The sequence below is a fragment of the Anopheles gambiae genome, chromosome 3 (genome assembly GCF_943734735.2).
Source record: "Anopheles gambiae chromosome 3, idAnoGambNW_F1_1, whole genome shotgun sequence".
NCBI classification, from domain to species: domain Eukaryota; kingdom Metazoa; phylum Arthropoda; class Insecta; order Diptera; family Culicidae; genus Anopheles; species Anopheles gambiae.
Genome location: NC_064602.1, coordinates 24,711,117 through 24,726,038, shown reverse-complemented (window position 1 = coordinate 24,726,038; position 14,922 = coordinate 24,711,117). Strand labels below are relative to the sequence as shown.

Here is a 14,922-nt window from a genome sequence, read left to right as displayed (position 1 = left end):
GGAAATTTCACCAACATTATCACTAGAATAGTAATTTGAATTATTATTTTTTACTCCGACAATTTCCTATCATGCACAGTAATGCTATAAACACGCCCTTTCATATGAAAAACAATCAACAATAACGATGGTTGTGATTGGACTGGTAAAAATCCAAACTATACATTTAAAATCGATTAATCAATTCCAATCCTCACCTTGGGAAAAGTATGACAACCCAACAATCAGCAACAGGGATGGGAAAAGTGTTGATTTAATTAATGTGCACAGAATTTATTGCCGTACCGACAATCCATTAATAAACGCTTCGATCTGGTGTCCTGGTTCTGGTGGGTTTTATTATGTGTATTGTCAGCTATTTTTTAAGATCCTGACAGTTTATTCACAATAAGTTTATGCTGCTTAAAGCGCATTACATTGGCATAAAATCACATTTCAATAATGTTTAATGCCGAGTGAATTTACACTGAAATTTTGCTCAATATTCGTGACATGATACACATACCACCTTATAGTAATATGAATACCCAATACAAGTAAATCACCAAAACGTAACAAAAAAAAACTGTTTCCCATGCCTGCACAATTGCATCACATCCTTTCTATCAACCGTCACTTGGAATTCTTTCATAAGCCCAAGCGCTAGCTTTCATGAATGGGACCGTAACATGATACTTTCATTATTTCATCACATCCTCCCACCATCGCTCTTTCCCATAATTCATAATTAATCCTTTAAATTCACCCGCAATAAAAGAGAATGTCAGGAACCGCAATAAAGGATTCAGTGCTTCCCGCATGAAACAAGATATTTATTTCATTTCTATTTAAACTAATTCAAAAGGATGATTCTCCATGCATAACCGAGAGTAGAGCAATGACCAGCTTATATGTGTGGTTCTGGCCTTTAGTCTATCCGTTTTGTCCCATCTTAATTAATTGATGTCAATTATGAATAGTAAACGGAAGTGTCAAATTACCTTCTCAGCACAACAATATCGCTTGAACGAAGTATATTTCAGCAGACAAAAAAACTGTTCAGGTTCAGATGCAAAACCAACCTTTAGCTCATGGCTAGGCAGTTTTTGTGATTGTTTAAAATTGATCTCTATCTGCAAAATCAACTTATGCTAAGCTTTTATGTTGTAGGAGTTACATCCAAGCGAAAACAAATATTCTTTTGAACAGATTGCTAATTGAACTTCTTTTGATTTACCCACTCAGTCTGATCGTAAACCACCATCATCATAATAAACATTATTTCCAACAAATGAAGCGATCGACACTTCAATGCAATAAACCTGTTCCGATTAGTACTGAGCGCTAAAGACAGCAAAAACCACTTTGCCTTGCATTGCAACGACTACATTACCTGTTTCTGTTACAAGCTATCCCCTAGATGAGGATATTGCTCTTTGAAGCAAAGCTGGTCTACCGTTCGCTTCTCATTCAAGGTGCGACGCCAGGACGGAAGGCACGTACTCATTAAGACATTTGCTGAAGCAAACGGAGCAACTTCCCAACGTTTATCTCTGCCTTTGCGTTTTGCACACACGCAGACGGGTTGGATCTGTACACTAGAGATCGAAGACAGTTGGCAGGAATAAGCTATCCGGATGCGTATTCAATCGATGGTTCGAAAATTGCATTCCGATGCAAGCCAATTTGCATGTCAATCATCGTTCCGAGTGTATTTGCATACTATGAGGCCTGATAGTTTATTCAATTTGCTACAGTCCATTAGTCTTAAAGTTAAATTCTAAAAGGCTCAATACAGAAGCATATTGACTCAATAACGACGTATGTTTAATGTAATGTTAGATTTATGTGAGATCATTTCATCTTAAACTTAATTATTAAGATTGCTCCAGGAAAGACCTTTGCGAGCTCCATAAGGACCATCTTACCATCTATTCGCTTAGAAGAATGTTAATAAGCCATGAACGCATATTGCGACAACATCATTCAGCAAACAACGTATGAGTGCTAAAAATACGCAACACTTCTCTACAGCATTAAAGAATATTTCCATGCATTGTGTCACGAATGGATCATCTTTTCTAATTTGCATTTTTGTCCAACGCTCATCTTAAGCTGCAGTTATAAAAGTTTTTAAATAACTTTAATTACAGAAAATTACATGAAATGAATTTAATAATTTACATCGGTTGTCGTTGGTTACTGGTTAAGGCAATATTTTTATTAAATTACATATTCTGTTATACCGCTACACATTTCACTTTTTGAATCGGAATTTCGAAAGCCCATCGCGCTCACTCCCATACGCAATGTGCGTGAGTTCTTCCGCGCATATGCTTTCTCACATCGCCCTCACTATGGAAAGATTCACTTTCTCATTCAATGCTCTCTTTCTTTCGGTTGCTCTCACGCATCCATCCTAAACTCTCATTCTTCGAATCGCTTCTCTCCAGAATCCACCCAACGCTCCGCTCATTTCCATGCTACAAGCGAGCAGCCCGTAGCATAAACTGTTTCCTTCCCTCTCTCGCTCAGTCTCATCGAAAACATTCGCCGGGTAGGACGTGTTTTCGTCGTCGCGGCCATTCAACGACTTTCGTGCGCATTTGGTGTGAGTGTTGAGCTGTTGTATGGAAGGGTAAACGTATCGAGAGGAAGAGGGTTCAGTTGTTGTTTTCGTCCGTGCATCGTTCGTTCCTTGACAACCCAGTGCTCAGCGCCGTGGTGTGGATGCCTCTTCTAGCACTGTCTCCTATGTGTCAAGGGTTGTTGTGATCCCAAGGTATAAGTGAAAAGCAACCGGCGGCAACTCAACACAGTCACAGGCTGTGAAAATATCGCCCAAAAATGTGCATATTATGATTGGGAATGGTAATTTTATTTTTGCATCGGTTGGTGCGAAAAGTTTGACGTGCCTCTTCAAGGTCGCCTGTCGACGTTCGCAAATGAAGTGATGTTGAAAATGCTGTCATGGAAGGAATGGTGCAACGGCATGCAAAGAGTGGATAGTGAAAACATAACCCCACCAACAACGGCTTGTCTGCAATGTGATTTGATGCAATCGTGACCGTGAAAATAATGATAGTGCCCCTACCGGGGGTGAGAAAGTGTGAGAAAAAGCCTCCGGAAAGATGCATCCGATACCGCTGCATCAGTGTGCATGATCAACGACCTCTTCCGTGGCGGCAATACAATAAAAAAGTGCAACGAGAAAAATTATAATCCTATGTGCCGCGTATCTTGAAGCATACAAAAAGGCACAAGAAGTTCTTCGTGTGATGGAAGAGGTGTTTTCTAGTGAATCGTTAACTGCTACAACGGAATACTTATCTGCTTTTGGGAACACAGTACTGTGAAATGATATACGCGCCGGATTACAAATGACGTCTGATAAATCGAATTTGGATTAACAACGAATGATTTATCACCTTTGCACGTCTAAAACGTAGATAACATAATCGCATCGACCAACGCAACCATCGGAGATAGTTCCTACACGGTAAGTTGTACAATGTTTTTACACATCACTTCACCCGTGTATCTCTTACATCATGATGTAATGTGCGCTCGGTAAACTTCTGAAACAAAAGGCCCCCGTTCCCCATGCGTCTTCTGTGTGCGCCACGCTTCGTGCGCTATAATGAACATACTCTTCTGGACAATTGCGTGCTTTGCACAGTCCTTTGGTTCACAAATTGGATTTAGATGAGGTGGAGCCTGCCATCCAATAATTCCGAAAACACTTCGCCGATATCCCTGTGGGACTTTGGAGGAAATTGTATTGCTTTCCTTCTTTTCTTTATGTCAATTCAATCACGGTTTGATTACATTCATTTTGTCAACCTTGACCGCAATACCGGCCGGCTCTCATGAACCAGACGCAATACTTCGATCCAAAGATCAAGTATATTTGCTCCAGCAATCTAACATAAGCGCGTGATCTACGAACCTCTATCCAGAATGCAGGAAGCTGTGGTTACTTTTACAACAAAAATAACAGCCCAAGTGTTCCCTGAAATTCTTCCATTCCGAACAACGCTCACGAACGTCTTTCTGGCAGACGCTTTATCTGTATGGTACGAGGGTAATATTCTACTACATAAACCAGCCCAACAACCGGCAGAAGGAGGAGGACCCTTTTATGTCTGCCATATGATACGGCGTTTTGCCCCATTCGATGGAATGCCAGAGATGGTTGGTCTTGTGCGACCGATAAGATGAGCGGAGGATGGGATCAATAATATAAATGATTATTTTCGGCCTAATTCGGTAAGAGGGCGCTTCTGTTTTGTTATCGATGCAGAAAGGGCATGTTATGTGAAATTTGCCCTTTCACTCGTCTGTTTTGGCTCCTTTCGGTCAATAACCGGAAGGAGGTTCATGTGTTTATGTAGGAATCGTATGATATTGGGATAATATACAAAACAATGTTACCGTTTGTACTAGTTCTAGCCCCGTTTTATTAGATGGAAAGTGTTCTCATACGTTGTTATTGCTTATAAATTGATTTTGGAAATGTACCAAAAGCCCGTTTACTTTTAATACATGCATAACCAATATTCTCCCTGTGAGCAAACGGAGCTTAAAGCATGTTATTGATGGAATCCATTTTTTCTTCTCAAAAAGATCGCTCGCAGGAAGGACATGCGATCGATTTCAATCACGCCATGTCATAGCAAACGTCAGTCTGCGGTTGGTCGCACTCATTCTTTTGATGTCCGGGTCCCACCGACCACCGTGTTGAAATCTTTGATCGTCGCACTTCAACGCAAACAAAACGTTCGCCACTACGGGCGATCTGTTTCAAAGCGTGTTGAGCGTTTAACACGTCATTAGTTTACAATGTTAAAGTTTTATTCACATTCCGCCGAACATTTTTCCTTTTTTTTTGTGTTCGTATCTCATTTTGCGATAGAAAAACTACTGGCAGATCTTTAAGCTTATTTAATATCTCTTGCAAAACCGATCAAACTCGCTCAAATACTTTCACTGTCAAACTACCTTTTTTTTTCTTCTCCTTCTCTCTGTTTGATTCTCGCGCATTTTCCCCTCCCTTGACGGGAACGTGCTTTTTTGCCGATTTCTTTTCTGCTACTTACATGACCCAAATCATCAGATTAATGTTTCAATTGCGTGATTCAATATTTGCATGCTCAATCTCCATCGATCTTTCTCGTTCCCGCTCACGTCCCGCGCGGGCCGGGATGCTGCGTGACCAAGTACGGAGCAAGAAATCCTTCCAATCGGCACGCTTTATACATGGAACGGGCGTACGGTAAATAAAATCGCGCATTTTACTCTTTGATCTTGCCCCGTGTTTTGGTGGCGTGGCCGTGCAAAAGGAATAGGAATGCTTTGAAACCATGGTGGTGTCAACATATCGGGCAAGTGTCAAGTAGCGGACCAAATTGATCGCCGTTCACCGGTATTATGTGACGCTGAAGGTACGACTTGAACTTTAGTTAAATGTATGTTTTAATGTGGCTAATTGTTGAAAACAGCTTGTATTGTAAAACATATTATTGTCTCTATTTTCGATGATTTAAAACTGCAGATTGCTGTTCGATGCAATAGCATGTGATAACAAACATAGTTTAAATCAGTACCCATATAACAGTGACAAGAAATTATGCATGTTAAATAACATTAGTCATGCTTTCTCTGAACGGAAGATTGTGCAAATATGGAGGCTCACTGACGTATCAACATTGATCAATCGCAGTGATTGATGGGTCAAGTTCGAAGTCATACCGATGAACAATAATTTTAAAACATACATTGGCTAGGAATGCAATTCTTGATAAGGTTGCACTTGCTGTACAAAGGATCGTAGCATGTATTCGAGATGACTTCCTTTGTTTTGTATAGGAATATTGGTTTAATCAATTTATTGAAGAGACGCTTGAACTATTCTAGCACACATTACAAAGAAAACATAAACTCTGCGTTACAGTCGTGTTATCTTTAGTGCATGTTTAATGCAGTAAATGCAATATTATTCACATTCAGAGAATATTCATTTGCTTCATCAATTAATGTTACTTATCCTCTTGCAAGTAATGCTAGCATTTCTACTACCTATCTCGAATATTTTACACTTCTCAAACTCGTTGCGTATATTTTGAACTTGCTGGTTTTATTTAATACCTTCCGCTCTTTTCCAACATTGCTAAACTAAGGCTATATTTTATAGCCTCGTGCCAATTCACTTCCCTCTCTGCGCCTCTCTGCCAACCTCTCTTTCTATCCTTTCTTCAAATACAAGCACCATCTGCCGTGTTGTATTGTAACCGGGGCAAGTGAAGCATGTTAAACCGCGTTCGCGGACGCATCGAAGCAAAGTCACTGTGTTCCGGTGCGATATCGGGTCAACCGCTGCAGGCGCGAAGCGGTACACAATCAGTCCGTTTGTCCAACGGTTCATCGGTTTAATTTGGATGCCTACATGGGCCTCATTTTGGTCAAGCAGCGCGATGACGCGAGCACTTTTTTGAACACCATTCACAGAAAAGCTTCCTCTGGGGTGTAGATGTATCAGCTGCTACATTTTCTGTGTGAGTGAGTCATTTTTTTCTCTCGTTCTTCTAGTCGTACGCAATGCGGCGGCTAAACTGCAATATTCCCATATGCGTTTGTTATGGCGACAACACACAGGATGAAGTTGTCTGCTGCTGACGAAGTGACGAAAGAGGGATTTGAACAAGGCGAGCAGCGCTCTCAGCCTCTCGCTCTATTTTTCCATTCCATTTGCAAAGGGACACAACAACGGGCGCCCTAAACATGCTTTGCATATTTGCCCACAGCCTCGACCATCCTTCACACATCCTGACACACAACCGGGAGCAATTTGTGCACGTTATCGTTCGTTAGACCGATGCCCTTTCCTGCCCTAGCCCTGTCTTCCGTACGCATTCCCGTCCAGGCTTATACTCTCGAAAGTCTGTTACTGGTTCTGGTTATTGGTGCGTCTGGATTTGTTATGTTTCGATGAGCGGCGCCACCGAAGCATAGCAGCGCCAGAACTTTCTGCAAAGGTTACTTGCTGAGCGGGCGATTGATTATGGGGTGGGTTCATTAGACACGTGTGTGGTTTTTTGTTTGGTATGTGTGTTATTTTATTATGTTCCGCTATAAACTACCAAGCACTGTTTTTAGTTCTCTTCGTTTCCATACCATTCTATAATGTGTTTTTCGTGAAATGCGAACGCCCGGTTTGGAGCACACACCTGCACGCGAACTGTTCCCGATCCGCGTTCTCTACGCTACATCGCGTGAGATTGATGAACATGAGTGGTTTAGCACTACCACAAGCGATGCTCGTCGTAACGCTTGAATGCACTTTCATGCAAAGCGGTTTACAGAATTAATTTATCCACGCTTACTTGCCCCGTAACCCTACCAGGAGAGAGAAAGAGTCAATGAGCGTGGAGTTTGTAGAACTGCTGATGCAATAACAAACCACTAATTGATAAACTTTGGGCCGGGTGTATGTTGTAGCAAACTTTTCGTTCAAGTGGCTCATCAGTCTCATTGGATCTGACGTTGATATTCCGTTTAATATAGATCGAAGCCCAAACTACCACAAAGTTAACCGAAACCGGGGTTAACATGTACCATTCGCTGCCGTAATTTTTATTTTACCCTAATCCACTCACATCCTTCCTGGTACGGGGGATTTTAACAATCGTTGGAGGCATCTTTTCATCGATATAATAAACGGCAAAGATTAATTCAGTGGTTGACTCCACACTTCCAGCTCTAAACTGATGCGAGCGCCATAAAACCGCGCTTCTCCAAATATTTGCCAAATTATTGCTGCTATATACAAAACGCGACAGAAAAATGTTGGTGGAACAGATGAATATCTATCAATCATAACTGTACAATTCGAATTTAGTTAAACTGTTTTGTGAGTTTTTCATATAATATAAAGTGAAATTTTGTTGTGTAACCAAAAACCAAAATTCAGTTCAATGTTGACGTGAATTCCATACAGCAGTATAAAGCGAACATCCCAAATGATCTATATCTTGTTCTTCTCTGCAGCAGTGTCACCAAAACCAACACGAAAATGAAACAATTTTGAATTTTTGATATACTTTTATACGTATCTGTCTGGATGCCAGCCCGTTTGGATTGAAAATCTTAATGCCTGCCACAAATGTTGCCGTCTGGTCCAATTTCCTGTTCTCTCCATGTTGCTTCTGATGCCATTCTTGTATACTTCATGAGGCTGTCGAATGTTGACTGAAAAAAGCACGTCGATCATAAGCCTGGTGCGTTGTTTTGGCAGAACGATTATGATGATGTTTAATCAGGTTAATTTAAATAAATTAATAAATTAACCTTACAGTGGCCAGAGCAGAGCAACCAATAAAGGAAGTCGGAGCACCATGCCGTTTTAACAGACTTGATTGAATCATAAGCCCGAATCTACATCATCGACAACCTTCCGTTGAGTTTGTTCAATCCCAATTCGGTTACAATGCCGAATACGAAGCAAATGTGCGTTGGCTTGCATTGCAAGTTGATTGTAGATGATGACGAAATAAACTATTGGCACGATTTTCAACTCTTTGCTCTGAAAGCTTATGTTGTATGCCTTCCCCTGTATACCATGAGTTTCGTTAAGAGAATTGAGAAGTTATTAAGTTGATACGGGATGATGGAAATGCATACCAAAATCGGGTCATAACTGTATTTCACCAGATTTACGTAAATGTTCTAGAATTTCATTCATACTGCTAAAAAACTAGAAAAAGAGGCCCGTTTTAGATGTTATTTTTTATAAAAACTACTGCAGAGAATTATCAGCTCATGAAATGATTAACAAAGACGTCTATTCAATTATACTCTCAAATACTTCCGGTCTTCATTCTTGATCCATAACAATCGCATGGACCTTTGTTGGAAAGAATTCCGATTTTTTAGAAAGTATTCCGGGCAAAAAAATTGTTTCACAATTAATTTTTTAGATGTGTATTTTCAACGTAAACTGTGAGCGGTGCAAAAAACTCCTTTAAACACGTGCACAACAATCATTGACAACAACAGAAAAAATGAACTTTCCATAAGTGTGTCCATTGAAGAAAGGGCAGTAGTGCCGGCACGCACTAAGCCGTAATCGGCATTCGCATTGAATAAACTGTCTCGCTCTACACCATGGGCTGCATAGGCAATAAATCGTCTTATCATGCAATAAATTAACCGCTTATTCCGCACCCTTCTCTTACCACAGGCAGGAACGGGAACCGCACGGCAATCACCAAGGCGATTGATTAGAATAATAATGATGTACACAAACCGATAATCGCATTCTACCACCATGAAGAAAGCTTGCTTCATCGTGGTTTTGTTACTTTTTTCCATTTTTTCCTGTGTTGCAAACATACTTGTTCGTATCAACCGTAACATAGTTGTGCGTGATGATTGAATCGAGTATGGCTCTCGCTCTATCAGCTTCATTCATTTGAAATATTCCTACCTAGAACCAGACTCTGCCCGACACACATGCATCGTACTCGCGCCTACTTGTGCTCGACAGCAAGCGAATGTTTTCATCGCGCTGATATGAAAACGTAGCGTTTATTAGACCATTAAGAGGCTGATGTCAGTTCAGGGTTAAAACAACCAAAAGCCACCATATCATCAGACCACCGGAGTATCAAAAAGCAAGACAAAACACGTTTTAGAATGCTTACGATTACTCATAGTTTCCTCTGCCGGAGCGTATTTTGTTCTAGCAAACAGTACTTTTGTTATATTAGAAATATTTCAACTGCAATTCTGCAACAGAAATTACCTTCTATCTGAACAAACTGTCAGGCTGCCCATGTAATGATCATATCATCCGACGTAACGAGAATCATTATCGCTAACGATCGAAGCTTTTTTTTTCTACACCGCAACCTCCTTCTACAGACAACCTTCTTTGAGACAGCCGTAACTTGAGCACGGAAAAGCACGTAATAAGAATGCAAATTAATTTGCTCAATCATAAATTGACCCGTTTGCTGCCCGCCAGCCACACGTAATAGGTGCGGCAAATGCATTGCGTCGATCGACAGCTGATAGCTGGCGTAGAGCAGACACGGTGCGGCGAACACACATACACACTATTAATCATAGTTCAAAGCCAATGCTTCTCGGATCGCGGATCGGTGTCGACAAGTTTTGCGACCGGATTGCCAATAGGTAGTCGCTACGACAGGCGATCGAAACGATCAACCCCAACCGCACGTCAACGCTGCGGCTGGCGTGACGCAGTCAAAGAATGATCGATGAGTGGTTCGGCAAACCCTAAGACACAAGACAGTGATTAGACGATAAAAATCTCATTTACCGATCGTTCGGGATGTGACTGCTTCTATTTAAACATTTCCCTTTCAGCACGGGAGAAATCAGCACTCCGGCTGGAAGCTTGATCAAACGGTTAAAGTTTTGATTCGCTAATAATTTGTTTGTGTCTGTTTCTTTCTTTTTTATTTTGTATATTTTTGCCTGAAGGCTTAAATCAGGTTATGAGGTTAAAGTATGTATCACAGTTCCATCGTAGCAGTGATTTTCATTGATGGTTAGCTGTTTTTCTGTTTATATTCTTATTGCGATTCATTAGAAAGTGGCCTTATCAACTTCTTTCAATCTTGATTGGCCCACGTGTATATCATTATATCGTATAAATACTGCATTTTAATGTACAATGTACAATGTACCTTAATTATACTATAAACTGTTTTAAGTGAATAATTATGTACCGATGAACCGCAGCTCAAATATAAATTGAAAACCAATACGATTTTCAATTCAAGCCGTATTTTCATCCATACACTACGATTCAATGGAAGGATCCCATCTCATTGTTCCAGCAGTTGTCTGGAAAGTTTTGTTCAGATATTACATATCATATTACAACTCTAAAATGCGACGAGAACTTTCAACAAAAAGAAGCCTTAGATTCATTTCATTCAGTCACAGCTCATTAGTGAGTTTTCAGTCTACATTTTTTGTTACATGAACAATTTATCAAAACCATCCCCAAACCCAGTTTCCCACTATTTTTCCTACGTTATTACCCAAAGGAGCTAACGAACTGTACCATATTTTAACGAATGGCTTCAAAATTTTCCCCCAACACTCAAATTAGAAGAATTAACACACTTCGCATGCGACAAAGTTTATGAATCCAGAGGCATACTCGTTTTCTGCTTGCTAGTAGGGTCATCTGAATATTTATTAGACCCGTTGCAGTTTGCTATACACGACCACGATGGAAACATGAAGTCTCACGTTACAGAAATACGTATGCCTACTCATCGACGCAATGTACGTATGTGTATGTAATTTTCCAGTGCTTGGGCCCGAGCTCAATGCTCAGTGGCGTGAACATTGAAACCGTGTACCGCACTCTGTGTGTCGGTGTCCAAACCGCATTTCAATGTCATCTGGGAAGGGTTGGAATAAAAATTGAATTCTACAGTACGAACGACTTCGGGAAACCTTTTTGCGGCGCAAGGGAAGTGAAAAATGGTGGAAGTAATCTATAAAGGGAACACTTCCGGTTCGGTGCAGCCATCGTTGCTCAATGACCAATTTCGGGGTTAGAAAGGGGTTAGAAGTCATAAACTCGCACCTTTGTCTCGGGTTTTATTTCTGGCTGACATGCTCGGAACAGCTGACGAAACCTCCTGGTGGGGAAGGTTTATTTCTATATCCAAACCCCGCATGTGTTTGACTTCAGAATTAGGGAACAATAATGCAATCATGCTGCTTGGAATATTAAAAGTGAATTCGATGGTTGAATGAAATGACTGACGCAACAACAAAAACAGTAATTTCGATCTAGCTCGCGTAAGTTTAGATGAAACCTTCTTTTCATTTAATTGCGATACGATCGTGTAAAACTGGGTAAAAAGCTAACTTTGCGATTGAAAACAATGACGGACCCGAGCGACGGACCCTTGCGAAGAAATTCGAAAGAAATTCTCAAGTATTCACTGTGTCGTGTAATTGCTTGGCCTTCCACAAAGTCTCGTTCGAAATCTAATCAACGAAATTGTAATCCCTCTTACCGACCTTGTACGGAAACAGTGGGTGTTAGAACAGTCTCGCTTTCTATTTAAAACGATGGTTTGGGTTCGGATGAGAAACGTCCGCCCGTGTAACAGCTGCAGCGCCTCTCATGTCAAAGAAAAGACACGGAAACAACCTGTTTCTCAAATTCCAGATCGCTAAGCATAATTGCCTTCGTATCATTCGGAGGATGTTGCTGCAGGTGACCGACCATATAAGAGCTTTAAAAGCTAATGTCACAGAGCGGCAACTGCTGTACAGTAAATCCTGATTTATGGTACTTTTATTGCCCTCAGGTAGGGCTAGATGCGTTTTTTTTTCGCTCTCACTGCCTCTTTATGCTGTCTGGAATTGGTTCAACGTACCGACCGGCGCACATAGCCTGGGCAGCGGCTGTCTTAAGAACATCAGGTTTTGGTGAACAACCATAAACGATTATTTAACTTCTGCCGGTTTTTATGAGCACTAGAGAGAAAAGGTGAGATTTCTTTCGGCCCGTTGGTAGCTTGAGCTTGTAATCAGCTTGAAAATATTAGTAAAACAAAGCGAGCAGCCTCCTTCACTTGGATGTGTATGGCCGTAAATCTTTTTCCATCATCCGCATTAGATGGTGGTTAGAAAAAGGAGCCGAAACTAGAACGTTCCCTAAGCTACAAGCATTAAAAACATGTAATTGGTTGAATACAAATCTACATTTTACTTATTTATGTACCTAGATAAATAAGAATGTTTCCACATGTCATCAACAATATGATATAATTGTTTTCGTATTCAAATATTTTTTAATCATGCAGCTGATTTGTGAAAGTAGGTAACAACTGTAATGGATACTCTGGTCGTTTGTCAGTTGGCTGTTGAGCGTTTTGCGCGATCACATTCAAACCGGTTTATGTTGGTAGCTGGAATTGTTTTTTTCGTTCACAAACTATGATATCTTATGCTTTGGGAAGAGCTTCCTGTATGAATTACACCTTTGGCACCTTTGGAGGGTTAGACAAAACGTATCAATTTCAAGCAGCATTCTCTTCCTTTACTGGTTATTTATTTTACATGTTGGTATTTTTCATATCAATATTTATCATCATTGTTTAGTGCATTTTTAAAACAATTTATTTTTATTTCCAAAACTCATTTATAATAAAAACCTTAACAACGTTCATGTAATAGAATAGTTCATACTACATCAAACATTATGAAGTGAGATGGGTATTCCTCTGCTATCTATAACGTTGCTTTGTTTCGCTTTATTTATTTTTATTGCGGGGGATAATTTTGTTTGTTTTCAATATTGATTTTCATACAAAGAAAATAGACATTTGGTAGTGTTTTCCTTTCTAGCCATAGTGCTCCCAAACCATCATTGTCAACCCGGTATTTAAAATGGAGCAAAGTATCACGAAATTTGATATTCCAAATAAGAGCTCTTCAAATTTCCCTCTGTCCTTCATCAAATAGATTTTATCGGAAAATGCTTTCCTAGCTAATGTTCAATATTTCACATGATATAGCATGTTATTGAAATGAAGCTTCTGCCAGCACATCTGCAACAGTCAATTTACCATCATCCTGCGCTTGATTAGGAGTGTGAAATTTCGATAGAAAAGGGTGTTTGGCTCTGAAGCGATACAAAATAGCGTCGCATCCGTATCCTAAGCCGCACACCCTGACAACTGATACGTTCCAACGTACAGCAATGGACTGGAGAGGTATCTTAAATTAATAAAAACGAATCGATCAACCCTTGTCACAGGCACGGCAGATCCATGTCATTGGGAGTTTTTTGCTTTGTTTAAGCGTTAGAATACTCCAGAGGTTGTGAGCTATGATTTATTTCCCCTGCCAGAAAAAGTCACGAGCGAACTCTCTAGGTGCCGTGATTTCAGCCCAGGATAATGGTATTTATGTGTGGCTTACGCTGAAGGGGGCACTCGAAAGATTGTCATTCCCAAACACTGTATTTCACTTGTAAATATGTCGTCCCGTGAAGTACTCTCAACGCCACTCTAGTGCCTTTTTTCCATTGCACTGTTGCCGATGAATCATACACGAATCTCAAACACGCCGTGGTAATGATTGATGGGAAGCCACGATGATGGGATTGCTTTTATCTTCCTTCCCTTAGGAATTTCAGTTACGTAAGAAAAGGACAATTCTTTGCCTCAACTGTGTGTTATTTGTGCGCTTTGGAAACACTCCCTTAACCCAAAATTTCGACCTTCAAGTTTTTGTGCATCTTACACTTCCTTCCTTCTGGACGCTGTGTGAAAAGTGAAGACTGTACACTCTTCTCTCCGAAACTGCTGATCCCTTCGGTTTTCAACCCTGGCGCCAGCATTCTTCCATCCGCTCGCTTTGCACCATTGCGCATACCCACAAAACGGGGACAAAAAAGAAACCTAGCACTACGTTGGGCCTAGGCTCGAAACAAAAAATTGTCGTTTATTTTGCTTCGTCGGTTCTTTTCTCGGCATCATCCCAGCGAAACACGACACATGTTCGTAATTCGATGCCGCTCAAGATGAACAACACAACAAGAAACTTTGTTGCAAGAAACAAGCTAACAAGAACATCGTCTTGCACTTTTGGGGTTCAGCTGGAATCAGCAGGAAGAGTAATATTGCATATTTGAAGAAGAAAAAGCACTAATCCAAATTCTTCTTTTTTTTCGTGTTTGCTATTGCTACCATAATCAGCGTTACACCAAAAACAAACTTGTTCTCTTCGGTATTCAACTTAAATTTTCTAGTTTTTTCTCTACCAAAATACATATTACTCAGATAACTATTAGTAGCTTAACTATGTCTTACTTGTATACAAGTACACACAAATTACACAGTAAACAATTGATTGCTAATAGTTATTTCCGACAGTTTC

At 40.3% G+C, this 14,922-nt stretch overlaps 1 protein-coding gene across 8 annotated transcripts in view; it reads left to right on the top strand.

Annotated features, from left to right (window-relative positions):
• The first annotated feature begins 2,497 nt into the window (after positions 1-2,497).
• Positions 2,498-14,922, top strand: part of LOC1280018 (netrin receptor UNC5C) — a 57,021-nt gene continuing 44,596 nt past the window's right edge. For 3 of the 8 annotated variants that reach the window (XM_061658396.1, XM_061658394.1, XM_061658390.1), the window contains exon 1: positions 2,498-3,478. The gene's annotated coding sequence lies outside the window, so the exon portion shown is untranslated. The remainder of the gene's footprint in view (positions 3,479-14,922) is intronic. The other 5 variants (XM_061658398.1, XM_061658392.1, XM_061658397.1 and 2 more) reach the window with 3 other exon arrangements.